Genomic DNA, 14,314 nt, shown 5'->3' with positions numbered 1-14,314 from the left:
ATCTCACATGAAGATAAGTGATCGAGGAAGTTTAGGGGATCGACTGTGGTAAATGCTGCCCGTAAGTCAAGTCAAATGAGGACTGAGAATCATTCCTCATGATTCAACAAAAGAGAGGTACCTGGAGATCTTGAAACATACATTCAGTGGACAATTACGGGTGAGAGCATAGGTGGGGAGAATCTGCGAAGGACAAGCACAGATAACTCTTTTGAGGAATTTTATCATTAAAAAACAAAACAAAACCAGATAAGATTGATAGATGAAGGCTGATGTAAAATAAACATTGATGAAGTTTGGGGAAACATGTTTATCAATGAGGAAAGATGGAGCATGTGCATTGATCAAACATATGTGCAACATACATCTTGTGTTCACTTTGGTGTGGAGACTTAACACCAGAATGAGGCAAAAACCAGCCTCTGACATCAGGGGTTGGTTATCTTAGGACAAGAGAAGGGGCTATTGGCCAGCTCCAAGATTGGCATAAACTGGACGGGTCTTGGGCTCATTATCTTAGGCAAGCAATGAAATACCTTGCTTGTTCATAGGCTGGAACTGTATCAGTTGACCTTGAGTCCACGCTTCCCCAGAGACAGCTAATGAATTTGTTAGTGGGGTCTGGAAAGATGCAATGGCTGATTAGGGGGAAACAGTTCTCTGAAAAACAAGCATTAAATTTTCTGCTTGTTTCAACCTCATTAACCCTGTGGGGCACAGTTTCAATCCCTCTTGAGTTATGATCATTCTTCAATCTTGAAGGATTTGGGATAATGACTGCTCTGGCTACCTCTGTATCTCTTTGGGTGAGCTAGATTTCAGGCAAAGAGCAGTTTTTGCAAATCTTAGCTGTATGCAAAATCACTTCAATGATTAACGTGCCTACATGCAAGGCTAAGCAGAAGTTTCTAACCTACAGGTCACAGCAGCAAGGGAAATAGAAGCAATATGGAATCAGATATGCTTTTTCTCCCTGTTAAGCAATGAGCTTTGTAAAGATTCCTTATCAAATGAGTAGAAAAGTATAAGTAAATCAAAGAAAAGAAAAGCAAATAATGTGTCTAGGTTAATCACAAACAAATACATTGAAATATTCTGCATATAAATGGAAAGAATCTGAAACTATTGGTCAGGAAAAGTAATAATATTACTTTGTAATAGTTGAGATGAGATAAAAATGTTTTTTCAAACACTGATAGAGGAAATGTGGATGGTTCCATATGACTTTTTTATTGAAAGTAAGATGAAAATGTCTAAAGTATGTTTAAAATATATGTATGCTTCAAGGATTAAGCGTATATGCACAAGGATATAAATTTCAAGAAGAACAGTTGCATAAATGATCATATACCCATACTGCTGTGGAATCACGAAAAAAAAATGACGGATCGGAGCTGTGCATACTGATAGACTTGGAGGGGTTTTCATAAGACGTTATGAATACAAAATGCAAAATGCAAAAGTATAACGGATGTGTATAAGAGGGGAAATGAAAACATATGTTCTTTTATGTGTACATGTAAATACATGTAAGATACATCTCTCTATATACTGATTGATACATACAAGTGGTGGCTTATAGTTGCTTTTGTATTTATATATGAACTTTGAAAAACTATAGGAGGAAAGGCACCATTTTGGTACCCTAATGAAGGCATTGATTTAATAGTTTTAGGCAAGGAACATCAGTGGTTACTAAAAGTGTTAGATGGCAGGCTAATGGTAAACTGGCTATTTTTATGGAACCAAAGCATCATTCTGCAAGTTACTACCTGTTCCTAAGGGGAGGGAAGGGAATATAACATATATATAACATATATATATATATATATATATATATATAATTTTACAAAGAAGATATATATATATAACATATATATATAGATATATATATATAACATATATACATATATATAACATATAACATATATATATCTATATATATAACATATATATATATATCTATATATATATCTATATATATAATTTTACAAAGAAAAGTTAAGGCTTCCACAATTTCAGTGTGATCATTTTAGCAATGGTATTGGGATGACTAAGCATTATGTACATCATGAATATGATCCTAAAGAATGGAAGAATGTGTGATATTCTTTTTTTTCAAAAAAAATGTAAACCACACATTTTCAAATTAAAAGTTCATAGCTTAATTAATGTTCACATGTGAAGAGTCGTGTATAACCTCCATCTATAACAAACTAGATTATCTGCATCCCAGAAATCTCTCCAGATAGTCACCAACTCACTAATCCCTCTTCCCATAAATTGTCACTCTTCTGGCTTCTATCACCTCCTACGCAGGAAGTTTCTCTAAATGTTTAATCTGAGTCTGATTTATCTTCTAGGTCTAAATTCTGTATGTAAAACTACAGAGAACAGAAGAAATTGCTAAATGACAACATGACAAAACAATGTAACACATCTAGAAAATGGTGCATTCTGAAGGACAACTTGTTTCATCGCTGCAGGGAGAGCAGCGAGGCAGGGAGGAAGGAAGCAACATTTTAGAAGACAGGAGAAAACTTACAGTAAATTGAATTCATGGTCTTGATGGGATCCCAACTAAAATGAACCAGCTGTAAGAGACATTTTAGAACACTTGGGGGAATTTGACTATAGGTTATTTGTGATATTAAGGGATTATTTTTAACTTTGTTAGTTGTGAAAATTACATTGTGGCAATGTTGGATAATATCTTTTTTGGAGTTATCCACTAAAATATTTAGGGGTAACATGTTATTATATCTGGAATATGTTTATAAATATTCTGAAAAACACAAATGAACGGTATGACAAACTATAATTATTGACCAACTAGATTAGATTATAAGTATGTGACCGTTTATTATATGATTCTTTCCTGTGTGATTGGAATTTTTTATAATACAAAGTTTAAAAAAGGACACATAAAAGGCACTATATATTACATAGAATTTTTACTCCAGATTTTTCTACATTATATATTTGAACTTTTCTACATGTTTTAAACACAGATATTTTCTTCTTCACCTGAATTTATATTTATGGGTCTATTTTATTGATATTGTTAACAATCTAAACCTTTCTAGAGTTTAATCCAAATTTCCTTACAGAGGATTTCACACTAATAGAATTGAACTTGTTTCAATTTCAGTATTACTGGAATCCATTTAATAGGTTTTTCCTTCAAACTTCCATTTTCTTTTACCCTGTAGAAAATCAATATGAAGTTTAGAAGGGGCTGTTAGCTAAAATTACAAGAGGTTAACTCTTCCTCATTTATAGATACATCTACTTTATAATGGTGCTAAGTAGACATCTTATCCTTTAATTTCAAAATGGAAGTTTTTTAAAAGGCTGCTTTATATCTGAAAATTTATTTTATTACATAAATTATTTTTCATGTTTGAAGTGTGATTTGAAGTGAAAAATATCTCGTTTAACCAGAATATCTAACAAAACATGATTAAATACAAATAGAATTCTATAACAAAAACCCAGGCCAGAAAACACCATCAGCTTAATTTATGCTGTGTTTTCAAAGGTAGTCTAGGATATCACTGAACTAGATACCAAGAGATTACACAATACCTGTACTTTGAGAGTGTAAGTGATTTATGAACTAACTCTAGATGGCATTAATGTTAATGATTTGGTTGTTTTCTTAGAGTAAAATCCTTAAAGTGCAAATTTATCTGAGGCTTTTTTTATGATATTCATAATATGTTTGTGGGGCTTCAATCTCAGCCAAATTGTAATCTAAATGTGAAATTATATAATTTTGAAAGTTCACTAGTTAAAATATATATACTGAGCTTTCTGCTATAAAAATATTACAAAGATTTTATATAAGCTGTAGCTCAGTTTGAACTAGAAAGATAAAATGATTTAAAACATATAAACAATTCAGTATCTTAGATCACTGTAGCTCCGTTAGAACCAATTCAAACTCACAAAATAAGTACGGTTTATTGATTTGTTTATTTAAAGATACACACAGTTCCCTTGAAATTTCAATGCTCTTAATTGCACCCACTGACTTTTATTTGGTTGCCTGTTATAGAGAGGTCTCATTGACCTGCTGCTTGTTCTTTTCAGCAAGTGGTAAATTTCAATTTACTCCTCCTCTGCAAGAAAATAGAAAATTGGTTTCTCTGCACTTGTGTACCTGAGATCAGAAAAGAAATCCTGACACTTACAAAGCCCACTTTCAAAGTTATGTTTTAATTTTCTCTTTCTCTTTCATTCAGGATCTATGCTCATGGATTTATTTGTTTATTTATATAAGAATCAAATGTATTTACATAATACATAAATAGTCAGATTATTGAATGATAAAAATGCGTATATTATAAAACATTTCATCCCAGTGAAAGCATCAAATGCAGTCTATAGGGCATTGCCATGCGTTCATTATTTTCCTAGACATTGGTTGACACAATTTGTGAAAGCTATTTAAATTGTCAAAACCATGCATTGTCCAGGTAGAATCTTAAGACATAGGTAAATGACTTTGTTTTGTTTGGATTTGGAAAAATTGCCATTTAAAAAGATCATAGATCATCTTAATCTATGCATCAAAGCAATAGATGATTTTGATGAAATAGTTAATTCCACTCTGCATTTTGCTGATACTATTAGGTAGTAAGATATCCTGTTTAGTATTACAGTGAATAACATAATGAAACAATGTCCCTGTCTTTAAGAGACTAGCAATCTAACAGAAATATTGGAATTAGTCTAAAAATAACAAGCAGCCATGCTAGAAGAAGTTTTTGCATGTCTTATGTAAGTGTTATAAGACAGGTAAAAATAAGTTATTGTGGATTAACAAGGGAACAAAAACATAAACTGTTTTTGCCAGATGAGGATAATGTATCTGTAGATATATCTGTATGTATCTGTAGACGTATCTGTAGACTGTATCTGTATGTATCTGTAGGTGTATCTTTATGGTTTTAAATGGAAGCCCCTACAGGGGCATGATTGTACTAAAAGTACCCTGAGACATTTTCATATAAAATATCTCAGAATTTTAAACTTAGTTTAGCACTCCAGAATTAAATCAATAAAAATAGGATGTATAAGAAGAATTCAGTTCTTTATAGCCCTGGAGATTTAAGACAATACAAGAATAGTTCCTAGAAAGGCATTAATCCTAATTAATTGTCTTAACATATCTAAGAAAAGAGTGGTGAGATAACCTGCCAAGATCTTTAAAATAAACAAAGAGCTATAATTCAAAGCTATTTTTAGCCTTGCCTTGCCAAAAGGCAAGGGACCAAGATAATGGCCACTAGCGAGATACAGTTTTAAGAATCAAGGGGAACTAACTATTCTTTTACCTGTCATGGGAATACTATGCCAATACTGTCTAAACTTTTTATTAATAATTTGGCTTTCTTTTTACAGTTATACAGCATAAATGTATATTTAGTTTAATGAACATAATTGGCAATGAGTGAAATATAGGCAGTTAGCATTATGATTTATGTATATATCTTTTGAAAATAATTATTTTAAATAGATTCCTTAGAGAATAGATAAGCTCTAGAATCATTGTATTGGAACCTTCAATCTTGAGGAGCAGCCTCTAACCTCTGGTTCTCAAACTCCTTCTTCAAGGGTCTATACCAATGGTGAATTGTCCCTCTCAATGCTATTTCTTTCTTTTTTCTTTTTTTTTAATGCTATTTCTGTCTTGACCTTGTAAAGTCATGAGACGTAATATGTGTCAGATCTGGAAGTTCTTTTCTCTTACCTTTTCCAGATAACTTTTTGGACTTTGATTTGTTAACTTGTGGTATATAGTTAGGAAATTTCTATGTAAGAAGATTTGCTCAATATAAAATTCCCCTCTCTTAGAGAAAACTCAAACTATATTTGTTTTAGGTGATTTTTTTATTTTTCTTTTTTCCTGTGGAAGAAAACATTTGTTATATAAATAGAATTTGCCAGGACACTATTATGTATGATTGGGGTTTTCTAAATATGTTGAAATTGAAATTAGAACCTTTCTAGGCAATTTGAGAAGAAACTTTTGTGCATGTATGGTATAATCAGATAAGACTCTCTCAGCTCAACACTTCCCTCTTGCCTGAAGACATTTCTTCATACTTGGTGGGCAAGTTTTGCATTGCCATAATTAATTTTTTTTATCTCATGTTCACTTTTTAAATTAATTAGTTGAAAAGAAAATGCATGTGATGCATAAGTAACAGAGCCCGATATAGGAGATGCAAAGATGAATTCATTCATTTATTCACTCATTCATTCATTGTGAGTTTGTTCATATGTTCAAAATATTTGTAGAATTCTTAGTATGCTCCAGGCACTGTCCTAGGTTCTGGTCTTATAATGCTGATTAAAAATGAAGTGACCTCAAATCCTATGGGTTTAGGGACTTTGATAAATGAATAAAGTTGAATTAATTAGTTGCATTATATATATTGGGATTTCTACATCAACATATTAGAGACCAACAGTATTAAATAGAATATGGTGAATGATCGAAAATTTCATTTATTATTGCACTTAACAGCTAACATTGTTTTCTAAAATTAAAGGAAAAAGAATGCTACATAACCAAAGCATAGTGAATCTTTTCGTTAGTTAACATAGCTTTTGATGGACTAACCAGATTAGAAGCCCAAGAGTACTGTTAAATTTAAGAACTAAGTTTCCAGCTGCCAATACTCTGTCAAGAATCCAGATGGTGCTTTTGGAAGAACACATTTTCAGTAATTTGGCATCATTTAATTCCATCATTAGTGAAGAGAGCTTCATATATTGAGTGGATTGTGTTATTGCAAGGGTTTTAATAGATTTACTCTACCACATGGAAACTATACAAAACAAAGGACATGTATATTTAAGATGAAATAACATTCTAAGAGAAGTTAATGCTTAACTGTTAGTCTTGAAATGGGATCGAAATCATGGAGTTTTGTGAGGGCAAACACTTTGTTACACTGATCAATGTGTCCCAAATTGTAAAGTTCTTTTTTAGTGGTTGTTTGACAAAGACAAATGCTCTTTAAGATAGGTCATCCTGTTTTAGAAATATGGGAGCACTAATCAAATCAGTGCAATTTGAGGTTAATAGAGCGTAGTCCCGTTGCCATCTTCTCCCAGCATGGCACACTGAACTCCCTCTCCTATTCTGTATGAAATGCCTGAAGCCCTGATGTCATTCCAACTGGAGTTTCATCCAGCTTGTTTTTGTGTATGTTTTGGTTACTCCTCTCAAGCTGCCTTGATGTTCATAATGTTCCTCATAATGTCAAAGTATTCCCACAAATCCCTGTTGCCTTTCTTTACTCTTTATTTAATGCTTTTATTGAAGGATTCCAGACCCTAAAAACTTAATTTTCACATCCACTGTGATACTTTTTTATCTTCTTGTAGGTCTGTGATACCTGTTGAGCAACTTTTATCATCTGTTATGGATCTAAATAATTCTCTAAGGGGCACCTGGGTGGCTCAGTTGGTTAAGCATCTGACTTCGACTCAGGTCATGATCTAAAGGTCCGTGAGTTCAAGCCTTGCGTCAGGTTCTGTGCTGAGAGCTTACAGTCTGGAGTCTGCTTTGGATTCTGTGTTTCCCTCTCTCTCTGCTCCTCCCCCCACTTCCACTCTCTCTCTCTCTCTCTCTCTCTCTTTCTCTGTCTCTCTCTCTGTCTCTCTCTTCTCTCTCTCTCTCAAAAAGAAATAGGCATTAAAATTTTTTTAAATGATAATTCTCTAACAAATATGTAAATGAACGACTTAAGAGACGCCATCATCAAATCATGGTGAACTCATGTAATGCAGATCACAGTAGAACACTAAGAAGTGAAGATTATTGGATGTATGGGTCACTAAAACTGTTGCATTTTCCACAGGAAGAAGACTCAGAGATGGAGATTTGTCTGGTGGTAGTTTATTAGGGAACATTTCTGGGATCAATACCAAGAGTGGGAAGGGAAGGGAAGGAAACAGGAGTGAGGGGGCAAAGGGAGAAATCATCTGTAATGATTCTTCACAGAGACTTCAGCTGACCCCAAAGAGATGAAGTGGGGACGACCTTTTTTTTTTTTTAAGTTTACTTATTTATTTTGAAAAACAAAGAGAAAATGAAGAGGGAGGGGCAGAGAGAAAGGGGGACAATGGATCTGAAGCAGGCTCCGGTCTCCAAGCTGCCAGCCCAGAGCCTGATGTGGGGCTTGAACTCATGAACTGTGAGATCATGACCTGAGCCGAAGTCGGATGCTTAACCGACTGAGCTACCCAGGTGCCCTTCAAGGTATATATTTTTAAGCAGGAAAGATTGTTAATGAAACTCTATTATTAAAATATCACCCTTTTGTTTTACACACACACACACACATACATATACGTACATACATATATGTATACATATATACATGTATATGTATATATGTACACATACACATGTATATACATACATACTTATGCATATACATATATAAACATACATGGGTTTATATTTACATATTTTATATATAATACAACATTAATACATATGTAAATACATGAATTGCTGAAAATATTTTTAACTTAGGTGATAAACTAAAAAATAAAATGATAATTTCTAGAATATAAAACCTATACATATTTTGCTTTTCTTAGTGATCTTTTGAAATTAGTAGTCAATATACATAAATTTATTTTGCTGTGGATGGAATTAATAATGGTAGCTCATTTTGGCTTAGCATTCGCTAAGACTACATATAAACCATTTAATGTACACACGAGAAAGTTATATCTATATGGGTAAGGACATTGTTGCCCTGTTCATTGTTGTGCCTTCAGCACTTTGTATAATGCTTGTTTATTTGTGATCTCAATAAATATTTGTCAAATAAGTGAATAGATGTATATTTTAAGTGACATCTACTAAACTTGTTATTATTAAAATCCTTTGTGCATATTCTTTTCAATAAGGCAAAATTTACTGAATAATATTTGGTTCATGGGGGTGGACAGAAGTTGCTGTATTAGGGATATATATTATCTTCTAAAACCTATTTATTGTTGGTCAAAATATAAAATTAAAGATATCTTTTTGAAATTAATGTATGTAAATTATTGCACCAATAAGTGCACTCATTTCCTGGGTTTAAATTAATTTGGAAAATACATAGATTTATCATTGCGTTATTTAAAGATACTATATTTCTTTCACATCTAAAATATTATGTTATATGTTAAAGGACATAACATAATGTCATTGGAAGTGTTCTTCATAATTCTTTTAAAATGCAGTAAATGATATTCTATCTGCATCATTAGGTTACCGTACAACACTGTCCTTTGAGAATATGGTTTTGCTATCATTTCTAGTTGTAATTACTTCTCGCAAAAACTGTACAGGCTTATTGAAATGACTTGATGTGTGAAGGTTGAGGAGACAATGCCTACAATCACTGTAAATAACTGCAGCTTGATTGCATGGCATGTTTATTTCACATACGCTCACCCTTACAAGGTGCCATATTTCTGAATATGGTTTTATAAACCTCTCCAGAATTTATGGTTTCTCTGTGAAAGTCTGAAGTTAGAGATTTCCTGTAACTCAGAGATTCTCAACCTTGACACTTTTGACATTTTGGACCAGATAATTCTTTGCTTGGGCGGGGGATGGTGTTCTGTGTGTTGTAGGATGTTTAGCAACATTTCTTTTCTCTATTTACTAGACGCCAGCAGCACCCTCCACTTCAGTGGTGAAAATCAAAACATCTCCAGATATTGCAAACGTTCTGTGGGGGGCAAAATCACACCAGGGTGAAAACTACTGCATGACTTTCTCTTTATTGTATGTGTGGGTATGTGTATGAGAGGATTTTCAGTAGAATGTTTCTGTCACTACAAAATGCCAAGTTCAAAACTGAGAATGATATGTTAAATGACACTGAGCCATGGAACTGCCAAATGTGGGAACCAGACACTTTTCTCAAGAGCTTTCTTGGAGGTGGAACTAACACTACTCTACCAAACATCCTTCTCCCCATATTCCAGTCTGTAGGAGAAGAGAACAATCAGAAATGTGACTCCTCGAGTGTCGGGAGGGTACAGTTTCTTCTGAAGAGCTTACTCACATCAGGAATCTCTGGTGAGGAGAACTCCCCAAAAGCCTTCCAAAGTCTCTACATGTGCACTGGAAGAGAGAGACTGTTCAATTATTGGATCAATAGACAAAAGACTTAGCCAGTCACTTGTCATTGTGCATTGTTTATTTCCAATGTTTGACTATTATGGATAAAAATTCCTTAAAGATTCTTGTCTAGTGATTTGGTAATGGGACCCCACAAATGATAGATAGTATGGTACGGGAGAGGAAGGTAGGAGGGTTGATGCGGGGGTGGGGGAGAGGGGAAAATGGGTGATGGGCATCGAGGAGAGCATTCATTGGGTTGAGGACTGGGTATTGTATATAAGTGATGAATCATAGGAATCTACTCCCAAAGCCAAGAGCACACTGTATACACTGTATGTTAGCTAACTTGAAAATAAATTATACCTAAAAATAAATAAATAAAGATAACTTAAGACACCTAAAAAATAAATAAAAAGAAAAGAAAAAGGAAAAAAAGAAAGATAGTGATGGAGAAAAACAAAACTGTTTTATATTTATGCCTCAAAGAGTTGAGACTATTGAATAAATGTATTTCCCACATACACATATGTATGCACATATATACATATTGAATCATCAAATTATTAATGTACAGTCAAAATGTACAGTAAAAATTCATAATGTGGAATTAAAATTTATTTTTAAATAAGTTTTTAATAAAATTTCAGCTTAGTTTGGAACTGCCATTTCATGAGCATATGTATAAAAAAACAAAAACAAAAACAAGAACACAAAACTCCATCTGATAAGCATGACTCTTTAAATATCTGTCACTTTTGGGTTAATTATTTTTAGGTAAAATTATTTCAAATTTAATATTCAAACCAACTAATTTAAGAATAATTTATTCTCTCTTCTTACTCCTTTTCTCTGCCTGGGGTGAGTCAGATGAAGTGGTCAGGGTATGTGGATAGTCCTGGTATCAATGAAGGGGCACTTAGTCTATAGAGGCCAAGGTCCACAGTCATACTTAATTGTGTTCAATGCCTTAGTTTTCAACATCAATCTTAATCCTCACTACATATGCCTCTGCTTAAGTCTCTAAAGCTGATATATTGTAGGCAAATGAACTCTTAGGGAGGCCAGAATCACTCCTAATGATAGACTCCCTCAGTCCTCAGCTGTATTACTGACATCTGAATTCAGCTCTGCCCTTCCTTTGGTTCCCTGTGGGATATTTATCTCAGAACTTCTGATAGAGGGTGCAGCTTGGGCAAAGTTTAATTTAGTTCTCCAGAATTTAACTCAGGCCTTTGTAAGTATGCTTACTTTAGTTTGTTTTACAAATACCAGGTGCCATTTTCCTTTGAGAGTTCTTGCTTGCAATTTTACTTATATCTGAATTCTACTTGCTTAAATCCATTATACATACAACTTTCTTATATATTTTTGAATTTTTTTAAGTTTAACTAATTTATTTATTTAGAGAGAGTGTGCACATGACAGGGGAGGGGTAGAGAGAGAGGGAGAAAGAGAATCCCAAGGAGGCTCGGCACTGTCGGCACAGAGCCTGACGTGGGATTTTATCTCATGTACCATGAGATGAGGACCTAAGCCAAAACCAAAAGTCGGACGTTAACTGACTGAGCCACCCGTGTGCACCACAACTTCCTTATATGTTTAACCATATGGAAAGACATTTTCAGAATCTGTTAATCATTAAAGTATACATATCACCATATATTTAAACTTCCCAGTTTTGTTAAATTTTCTAGCCAGTATCTAATGTTTCCATGCAAGAGCATAGGTAACTAGAAAATGGATTTTATGAAAATCAAGGTAAGTGATACATAAGTACACTAAAAGTAAGAAATCTCATTAAAATTACAAAATGATATATTAGACTTAAAATTTACATTATTAAAAGCAAAATCAATGCATCCATTTACTATGCTACTGTCTTCCCTTAAAAATATGATTTCCAAAGGAATCAAACTTAGGGGAAGAGAGATCAGGACATGAGGACTGTGATAGCATTATATTCTTATATAATTTATGACAATAAGATATCTGATATACATTCAGCATTCTCAATGTTAATTATTTATAAACAACTGACAATTGCAATGCATCGCTAGTTTGCTTCTGTCTTTAAAATACAAAATGAAATCAATGCTGCAAAATTGTTTTTTGCAAAGACAAGAATTGATTCTGATTTTCTTCCTCCTAAAGTATGTGTCAAACAGCATTTGTAGGGGCACCTAGGTAGCTCAGTTGGTTAAGCATCTGACTCTTGATTTTGGCTCAGGTTATGATCTCATGGCTCATGAGACTGAGCCCCACATCAGGCTCTGTGCTGTCAGCTGTCTCTCTCTCTCTCTCTCTCTCTCTTTCTCTCTCTCTCTCTCCCTCCCTCCCTCCCTCTCAAAATAAATGAATAAACTTAAAAAAAACCCAAGCATTTGTAAATATTAGAAATGTTTTTGTGTTAATTTTTTCAATAATTTACTAATAATACCCTATCATTTTGAGAAAAAAAATCCATGGAAATTAATCAATAAAATTGAGTATTTTAAGATGTGTTAGAAAATACTGCATTCTTTAAAAATTATAGGTTTATTTTCAATGAGCTCTGCTGTCTATTTTGTTTGTTTTGTTTTTCATAATGTTATTCTCCATAATATAAGATAGTCATGAGTGCTGATGAGAACATTGCTGGGGTATTTATTTGGGCATTCACTGTACAATTGTTTTGGCTTTTGATATATATTTGCAATTTTCCACAATAAAATATTTGAAAAGTATTTTTATTTATATTACTAAAATACTGTGGATTTCATTTTTGTTGCATAACAATATTACCAATAACTTAGTAGCTTAAAACAGCACAAGTTTATATTTTCTCAGTTTCAGTAGGTCAGGAATCTGGGCATGACTTAACCGGGATTTCTTCACCAAATTCTCACAGTTGCTATCAAGAAGGTGTTGACTAGAACTATGGTATCATCTGAGGTTTGACTGAGAAAAGACCCATTTCCAAGTTCATATGGCTATTGACAAGATTCAATGCCTCAAAGGCTATCATTCTTAGATTCCCAGCCCCTTGCTTGCTGTTGCTGCAAACCACATTAAATTGTTTATCATTTGAACTCTCCATCACACAGCTTATTTCATTAATGACAGCAAGAGTGAGAGTACATTAGTAAGAGAAGGTATAATCTCAAATAATGCAATCATAGGAATGGCATCTCATCACCTCTGCTATAGTTAGAAGCAAGTCATGTATCCCATTTATAATCAAGGGGAGAAGATTGTACGAAAGCATGAATACTAGGAGATGGGAGGAATGGGAAGCCATCCTACAGTCTTTCAAGTCAACTAATGTTTTCATTTTCATTGGTTGGTTTTAGAGAATAAACTTACTGTATAAGTTTTTGTTTGTTTTTTTTTCTCCGTACATTTTTGAAGTAATTTCATAGAGTTATGTTTATGTGCAGTCTGAGCTCACTGGGTACAAATGGTTTGTAGCCCTTGAGTATTTACTGGTAAATAAAGAAGGTAGTGACTTGTGAGTGGGTTGCTCTATAGGAAATACAAGATTCCATCTATTCTCTGGTTTATTGATATATATTTTATGGTTTATAAAGGAGAAAAGGGATAACTTGTTTTAAATAATGACTATATGCCATTTATTGGTATAAGGATCTTAACTGTGTCTCATGTATTCAATAGTACAAATATTGCAAATTTTATTTTTAACATTTGGCACCCAAGGTTATTTTAGTAAACAAGTTGTCTTAGTTTAGTCCAGAAAGTACCTGTTGGTAGAGATCTGTAACTGAGGTAATTGATTAGAAGGAATCAAATTCATACAAAGATATATACATGCATAGGTAAAAACAAAAAATAAATACCTGCCTGCTTAGGAAATAAAAATGTGTGGTAGGATGAAAGACAGAAGAAAGAGGACTAAAAACAAGCTGATGAATGGAACAAAGAAAAGCACAAAGCTTATAGAGTAAATTAGTGTAATATTTGAGTGCTCAAACATTTTTAAAACCAAGGATTGTAATATCCGATCTTTTTGTGAAGTCACTTATACACATTTAATAGGGTGCCCAAAATTAAATTACAAAATACCATACTAAGTTTATCCTTAAATCTTAAAAATATTTGGCAAATAATATGGAAATGAAAAATAATGGAGATTAGTTTTTAAAATCTGTCAAGAAGAAAAGA

The sequence above is a fragment of the Felis catus genome, chromosome F1 (genome assembly GCF_018350175.1).
Source record: "Felis catus isolate Fca126 chromosome F1, F.catus_Fca126_mat1.0, whole genome shotgun sequence".
Classification (NCBI taxonomy): domain Eukaryota; kingdom Metazoa; phylum Chordata; class Mammalia; order Carnivora; family Felidae; genus Felis; species Felis catus.
Note: the sequence above shows the minus strand (reverse complement) of the source record.